Below are 9,063 nucleotides of genomic sequence, written 5' to 3' on the forward strand. Positions count from 1 at the left end.
GCTTTATTTCGCTTAGTTGCTTACTCTTGAGTAGAACTGCATGTTCACTCCAGGAATAAGCACCTTTGTAGAATGAGTCAATTTGATGCAGAACACATTGTTGGAGTGTCAGAATGCATAGATAGAAGGCAAATAAGCCCTCCATGACTTTATTTCGCATAGTTGCTTACTCTTGAGTAGAACTGCATGTTCACTCCAGGAATAAGCAGCTTTGTAAAATGAGTCAAATTGAAGCAGAACACATTGTTGGAGTGTCAGAATGCATAGATAGAAGGCAAATAAGCGTTCCATGGCTTTATTTCGCTTAGTTGCTTACTCTTGAGTAGAACTGCATGTTCACTACAGGAATAAGCACCTTTGTAAAATGAGTCAAATTGAAGCAGAACACATTGTTGGAGTGTCAGAATGCATAGATAGAAGGCATATAAGCGTTCCGTGGCTTCATTTCGCTTATTTGCTTACTCTTGAGTAGAACTGCATGTTCACTCCAGGAATAAGCACCTTTGTAAAATGAGTCAAATTGAAGCAGAACACATTGTTGGAGTGTCAGAATGCATAGATAGAAGGCAAATAAGCGTTCTATGGCTTTATTTCGCTTAGTTGCTTACTCTTGAGTAAAACTGCATGTTCACTCCAGGAATAAGCACCTTTGTAAAATGAGTCAAATTGAAGCAGAAAACATTGTTGGAGTGTCAGAATGCATAGATAGAAGGCAAATAAGCGTTCCATGACTTTATTTCGCTTAGTTGCTTACTCTTGAGTAGAACTGCATGTTCACTCCAGGAATAAGCACCTTTGTAAAATGAGTCAAATTGAAGCAGAACACATTGTTGGAGTGTCAGAATGCATAGATAGAAGGCAAATAAGCGTTCCATGGCTTTATTTCGCTTAGTTGCTTACTTTTGAGTAGAACTGCATGTTCACTCCAGGAATAAGCACCTTTGTAAAATGAGTCAAATTGAAGCATAACACATTGTTGGAGTGTCAGAATGCATAGATAGAAGGCAAATAAGCGTTCCATGACTTTATTTCGCTTAGTTGCTTACTCTTGAGTAGAACCGCATGTTCACTCCAGGAATAAGCACCTTTGTAAAATGAGTCAAATTGAAGCATAACACATTGTTGGAGTGTCAGAATGCATAGATAGAAGGCAAATAAGCGTTCCATGACTTTATTTCGCTTAGTTGCTTACTCTTGAGTAGAACTGCATGTTCACTCCAGGAATAAGCACCTTTGTAAAATGAGTCAAATTGAAACATAACACATTGTTGGAGTGTCAGAATGCATAGATAGAAGACAAATAAGCGTTCCGTGGCTACATTTCGCTTATTTGCTTACTCTTGAGTAGAACTGCATATTCACTCCAGGAATAAGCACCTTTGTAAAATGAGTCAAATTGAAGCAGAAAACATTGTTGGAGTGTCAGAATGCATAGATAGAAGGCAAATAAGCGTTCCATGGCTTTATTTCGCTTAGTTGCTTACTCTTGAGTAGAACTGCATGTTCACTACAGGAATAAGCACCTTTGTAAAATGAGTCAAATTGAAGCAGAACACATTGTTGGAGTGTCAGAATGCATAGATAGAAGGCATATAAGCGTTCCGTGGCTTCATTTCGCTTATTTGCTTACTCTTGAGTAGAACTGCATGTTCACTCCAGGAATAAGCACCTTTGTAAAATGAGTCAAATTGAAGCAGAACACATTGTTGGAGTGTCAGAATGCATAGATAGAAGGCAAATAAGCGTTCTATGGCTTTATTTCGCTTAGTTGCTTACTCTTGAGTAAAACTGCATGTTCACTCCAGGAATAAGCACCTTTGTAAAATGAGTCAAATTGAAGCAGAAAACATTGTTGGAGTGTCAGAATGCATAGATAGAAGGCAAATAAGCGTTCCATGACTTTATTTCGCTTAGTTGCTTACTCTTGAGTAGAACTGCATGTTCACTCCAGGAATAAGCACCTTTGTAAAATGAGTCAAATTGAAGCAGAACACATTGTTGGAGTGTCAGAATGCATAGATAGAAGGCAAATAAGCGTTCCATGGCTTTATTTCGCTTAGTTGCTTACTTTTGAGTAGAACTGCATGTTCACTCCAGGAATAAGCACCTTTGTAAAATGAGTCAAATTGAAGCATAACACATTGTTGGAGTGTCAGAATGCATAGATAGAAGGCAAATAAGCGTTCCATGACTTTATTTCGCTTAGTTGCTTACTCTTGAGTAGAACCGCATGTTCACTCCAGGAATAAGCACCTTTGTAAAATGAGTCAAATTGAAGCATAACACATTGTTGGAGTGTCAGAATGCATAGATAGAAGGCAAATAAGCGTTCCATGACTTTATTTCGCTTAGTTGCTTACTCTTGAGTAGAACCGCATGTTCACTCCAGGAATAAGCACCTTTGTAAAATGAGTCAAATTGAAGCAGAACACATTGTTGGAGTGTCAGAATGCATAGATAGAAGACAAATAAGCGTTCCGTGGCTACATTTCGCTTATTTGCTTACTCTTGAGTAGAACTGCATGTTCACTCCAGGAATAAGCACCTTTGTAAAATGAGTCAAATTGAAGCAGAAAACATTGTTGGAGTGTCAGAATGCATAGATAGAAGGCAAATAAGCGTTCCAAGGCTTTATTTCGCTTTGTTGCTTACTCTTGAGTAGAACTGCATGTTCACTCCAGGAATAAGCACCTTTGTAAAATGAGTCAAATTGAAACATAACACATTGTTGGAGTGTCAGAATGCATAGATAGAAGGCAAATAAGCGTTCCATGACTTTATTTCGCTTAGTTGCTTACTCTTGAGTAGAACTGCATGTTCACTCCAGGAATAAGCACCTTTGTAAAATGAGTCAAATTGAAGCAGAACACATTGTTGGAGTGTCAGAATGCATAGATAGAAGGCAAATAAGCGTTCCATGGCTTTATTTCGCTTAGTTGCTTACTCTTGAGTAGAACTGCATGTTCACTCCAGGAATAAGCACCTTTGTAGAATGAGTCAATTTGATGCAGAACACATTGTTGGAGTGTCAGAATGCATAGATAGAAGGCAAATAAGCCCTCCATGACTTTATTTCGCATAGTTGCTTACTCTTGAGTAGAACTGCATGTTCACTCCAGGAATAAGCACCTTTGTAAAATGAGTCAAATTGAAGCAGAACACATTGTTGGAGTGTCAGAATGCATAGATAGAAGGCAAATAAGCGTTCCATGGCTTTATTTCGCTTAGTTGCTTACTCTTGAGTAGAACTGCATGTTCACTCCAGGAATAAGCACCTTTGTAAAATGAGTCAAATTGAAACATAACACATTGTTGGAGTGTCAGAATGCATAGATAGAAGGCAAATAAGCGTTCCATGACTTTATTTCGCTTAGTTGCTTACTCTTGAGTAGAACTGCATGTTCACTCCAGGAATAAGCACCTTTGTAAAATGAGTCAAATTGAAGCAGAACACATTGTTGGAGTGTCAGAATGCATAGATAGAAGGCAAATAAGCGTTCCATGGCTTTATTTCGCTTAGTTGCTTACTCTTGAGTAGAACTGCATGTTCACTCCAGGAATAAGCACCTTTGTAGAATGAGTCAATTTGATGCAGGACACATTGTTGGAGTGTCAGAATGCATAGATAGAAGGCAAATAAATGTGCCATGGCTTTATTTCGCTTAGTTGCTTACTCTTGAGTAGAACTGCATGTTCACTCCAGGAATAAGCACCTTTGTAAAATGAGTCAAATTGAAGCAGAAAACATTGTTGGAGTGTCAGAATGCATAGATAGAAGGCAAATAAGCCCTCCATGACTTTATTTCGCATAGTTGCTTACTCTTGAGTAGAACTGCATGTTCACTCCAGGAATAAGCACCTTTGTAAAATGAGTCAAATTGAAGCAGAACACATTGTTGGAGTGTCAGAATGCATAGATAGAAGGCAAATAAGCGTTCCGTGGCTACATTTCGCTTATTTGCTTACTCTTGAGTAGAACTGCATATTCACTCCAGGAATAAGCACCTTTGTAAAATGAGTCAAATTGAAGCAGAAAACATTGTTGGAGTGTCAGAATGCATAGATAGAAGGCAAATAAGCGTTCCATGACTTTATTTCGCTTAGTTGCTTACTCTTGAGTAGAACTGCATGTTCACTCCAGGAATAAGCACCTTTGTAAAATGAGTCAACTTGAAGCAGAACACATTGTTGGAGTGTCAGAATGCATAGATAGAAGGCAAATAAGCGTTCCATGGCTTTATTTCGCTTAGTTGCTTACTCTTGAGTAGAACTGCATGTTCACTCCAGGAATAAGCACCTTTGTAAAATGAGTCAAATTGAAGCATAACACAGTGTTGGAGTGTCAGAATGCATAGATAGAAGGCAAATAAGCGTTCCATGACTTTATTTCGCTTAGTTGCTTACTCTTGAGTAGAACCGCATGTTCACTCCAGGAATAAGCACCTTTGTAAAATGAGTCAAATTGAAGCAGAAAACATTGTTGGAGTGTCAGAATGCATAGATAGAAGGCAAATAAGCCCTCCATGACTTTATTTCGCATAGTTGCTTACTCTTGAGTAAAACTGCATGTTCACTCCAGGAATAAGCACCTTTGTAAAATGAGTCAAATTGAAGCAGAACACATTGTTGGAGTGTCAGAATGCATAGATAGAAGACAAATAAGCGTTCCGTGGCTACATTTCGCTTATTTGCTTACTCTTGAGTAGAACTGCATGTTCACTCCAGGAATAAGCACCTTTGTAAAATGAGTCAAATTGAAGCAGAAAACATTGTTGGAGTGTCAGAATGCATAGATAGAAGGCAAATAAGCGTTCCATGGCTTTATTTCGCTTAGTTGCTTACTCTTGAGTAGAACTGCATGTTCACTCCAGGAATAAGCACCTTTGTAAAATGAGTCAAATTGAAACATAACACATTGTTGGAGTGTCAGAATGCATAGATAGAAGGCAAATAAGCGTTCCATGACTTTATTTCGCTTAGTTGCTTACTCTTGAGTAGATCTGCATGTTCACTCCAGGAATAAGCACCTTTGTAAAATGAGTCAAATTGAAGCAGAACACATTGTTGGAGTGTCAGAATGCATAGATAGAAGGCAAATAAGCGTTCCATGGCTTTATTTCGCTTAGTTGCTTACTCTTGAGTAGAACTGCATGTTCACTCCAGGAATAAGCACCTTTGTAGAATGAGTCAATTTGATGCAGAACACATTGTTGGAGTGTCAGAATGCATAGATAGAAGGCAAATAAATGTGCCATGGCTTTATTTCGCTTAGTTGCTTACTCTTGAGTAGAACTGCATATTCACTTCAGGAATAAGCACCTTTGTAAAATGAGTCAAATTGAAGCAGAAAACATTGTTGGAGTGTCAGAATGCATAGATAGAAGGCAAATAAGCGTTCCATGGCTTTATTTCGCTTAGTTGCTTACTCTTGAGTAGAACTGCATGTTCACTCCAGGAATAAGCACATTTGTAAAATGAGTCAAATTGAAGCAGAACACATTGTTGGAGTGTCAGAATGCATAGATAGAAGGCAAATAAGCGTTCCATGGCTTTATTTCGCTTAGTTGCTTACTCTTGAGTAGAACTGCATGTTCACTCCAGGAATAAGCACCTTTGTAAAATGAGTCAAATTGAAACATAACACATTGTTGGAGTGTCAGAATGCATAGATAGAAGGCAAATAAGCGTTCCATGACTTTATTTCGCTTAGTTGCTTACTCTTGAGTAGAACTGCATGTTCACTCCAGGAATAAGCACCTTTGTAAAATGAGTCAAATTGAAGCAGAACACATTGTTGGAGTGTCAGAATGCATAGATAAAAGGCAAATAAGCGTTCCATGGCTTTATTTCGCTTAGTTGCTTACTCTTGAGTAGAACTGCATGTTCACTCCAGGAATAAGCACCTTTGTAGAATGAGTCAATTTGATGCAGAACACATTGTTGGAGTGTCAGAATGCATAGATAGAAGGCAAATAAATGTGTCATGGCTTTATTTCGCTTAGTTGCTTACTCTTGAGTAGAACTGCATATTCACTTCAGGAATAAGCACCTTTGTAAAATGAGTCAAATTGAAGCAGAAAACATTGTTGGAGTGTCAGAATGCATAGATAGAAGGCAAATAAGCGTTCCATGGCTTTATTTCGCTTAGTTGCTTACTCTTGAGTAGAACTGCATGTTCACTCCAGGAATAAGCACCTTTGTAGAATGAGTCAATTTGAAGCAGAACACATTGTTGGAGTTTCAGAATGCATAGATAGAAGGCAAATAAGCCCTCCATGACTTTATTTCGCATAGTTGCTTACTCTTGAGTAGAACTGCATGTTCACTCCAGGAATAAGCACCTTTGTAAAATGAGTCAAATTGAAGCAGAACACATTGTTGGAGTGTCAGAATGCATAGATAGAAGGCAAATAAGCGTTCCGTGGCTACATTTCGCTTATTTGCTTACTCTTGAGTAGAACTGCATATTCACTCCAGGAATAAGCACATTTGTAAAATGAGTCAAATTGAAGCAGAAAACATTGTTGGAGTGTCAGAATGCATAGATAGAAGGCAAATAAGCGTTCCATGGCTTTATTTCGCTTAGTTGCTTACTCTTGAGTAGAACTGCATGTTCACTCCAGGAATAAGCACCTTTGTAAAATGAGTCAAATTGAAGCAGAACACATTGTTGGAGTGTCAGAATGCATAGATAGAAGGCATATAAGCGTTCCGTGGCTTCATTTCGCTTATTTGCTTACTCTTGAGTAGAACTGCATGTTCACTCCAGGAATAAGCACCTTTGTAAAATGAGTCAAATTGAAGCAGAAAACATTGTTGGAGTGTCAGAATGCATAGATAGAAGGCAAATAAGCGTTCCATGGCTTCATTTCACTTAGTTCCTTACTCTTGAGTAGAACTGCATGTTCACTCCAGGAATAAGCACCTTTGTAAAATGAGTCAAATTGAAGCAGAATACATTGTTGGAGTGTCAGAATGCATAGATAGAAGGCAAATAAGCGTTCCATGGCTTTATTTCGCTTAGTTGCTTACTCTTGAGTAGAACTGCATATTCACACCAGGAATAAGCACCTTTGTAAAATGAGTCAAATTGAAGCAGAAAACATTGTTGGAGTGTCAGAATGCATAGATAGAAGGCAAATAAGCGTTCTATGGCTTCATTTCGCTTATTTGCTTACTCTTGAGTAGAACTGCATGTTCACTCCAGGAATAAGCACTTTTGTAAAATGAGTCAAATTGAAGCAGAAAACATTGTTGGAGTGTCAGAATGCATAGATAGAAGGCAAATAAGTGTTCTATGGCTTTATTTCGCTTAGTTGCTTACTCTTGAGTTGAACTGCATATTCACTCCAGGAATAAGCACCTTTGTAAAATGAGTCAAATTGAAGCAGAACACATTGTTGGAGTGTCAGAATGCATAGATAGAAGGCAAATAAGCGTTCCATGACTTTTTTTCGCTTAGTTGCTTACTCTTGAGTAGAACTGCATGTTCACTCCAGGAATAAGCACCTTTGTAGAATGAGTCAATTTGAAGCAGAACACATTGTTGGAGTGTCAGAATGCATTGATAGAAGGCAAATAAACGTTCCATGGCTTTATTTCGCTTAGTTGCTTACTCTTGAGTAGAACTGCATATTCACTTCAGGAATAAGCACCTTTGTAAAATGAGTCAAATTGAAGCAGAAAACATTGTTGGAGTGTCAGAATGTATAGATAGAAGGCAAATAAGCGTTCCATGGCTTTATTTCGCTTAGTTGCTTACTCTTGAGTAGAACTGCATGTTCACTCCAGGAATAAGCACCTTTGTAAAATGAGTCAAATTGAAGCAGAAAACATTGTTGGAGTGTCAGAATGCATAGATAGAAGGCAAATAAGCCCTCCATGACTTTATTTCGCATAGTTGCTTACTCTTGAGTAGAACTGCATGTTCACTCCAGGAATAAGCACCTTTGTAAAATGAGTCAAATTGAAGCAGAACACATTGTTGGAGTGTCAGAATGCATAGATAGAAGGCAAATAAGCGTTCCGTGGCTACATTTCGCTTATTTGCTTACTCTTGAGTAGAACTGCATATTCACAACAGGAATAAGCACCTTTGTAAAATGAGTCAAATTGAAGCAGAAAACATTGTTGGAGTGTCAGAATGCATAGATAGAAGGCAAATAAGCGTTCCATGGCTTTATTTCGCTTAGTTGCTTACTCTTGAGTAGAACTGCATGTTCACTCCAGGAATAAGCACCTTTGTAAAATGAGTCAAATTGAAGCAGAACACATTGTTGGAGTGTCAGAATGCATAGATAGAAGGCATATAAGCGTTCCGTGGCTTCATTTCGCTTATTTGCTTACTCTTGAGTAGAACTGCATGTTCACTCCAGGAATAAGCACCTTTGTAAAATGAGTCAAATTGAAGCAGAAAACATTGTTGGAGTGTCAGAATGCATAGATAGAAGGCAAATAAGCGTTCCATGGCTTCATTTCACTTAGTTCCTTACTCTTGAGTAGAACTGCATGTTCACTCCAGGAATAAGCACCTTTGTAAAATGAGTCAAATTGAAGCAGAATACATTGTTGGAGTGTCAGAATGCATAGATAGAAGGCAGATAAGCGTTCCATGGCTTTATTTCGCTTAGTTGCTTACTCTTGAGTAGAACTGCATATTCACACCAGGAATAAGCACCTTTGTAAAATGAGTCAAATTGAAGCAGAAAACATTGTTGCAGTGTCAGAATGCATAGATAGAAGGCAAATAAGCGTTCCGTGGCTTCATTTCGCTTATTTGCTTACTCTTGAGTAGAACTGCATGTTCACTCCAGGAATAAGCACCTTTGTAAAATGAGTCAAATTGAAGCAGAAAACATTGTTGAAGTGTCAGAATGCATAGATAGAAGGCAAATAAGCGTTCTATGGCTTCATTTCGCTTATTTGCTTACTCTTGAGTAGAACTGCATGTTCACTCCAGGAATAAGCACTTTTGTAAAATGAGTCAAATTGAAGCAGAAAACATTGTTGGAGTGTCAGAATGCATAGATAGAAGGCAAATAAGTGTTCTATGGCTTTATTTCG

Source organism: Zootoca vivipara, chromosome 3, assembly GCF_963506605.1.
Source record: "Zootoca vivipara chromosome 3, rZooViv1.1, whole genome shotgun sequence".
Lineage (NCBI taxonomy): Eukaryota > Metazoa > Chordata > Lepidosauria > Squamata > Lacertidae > Zootoca > Zootoca vivipara.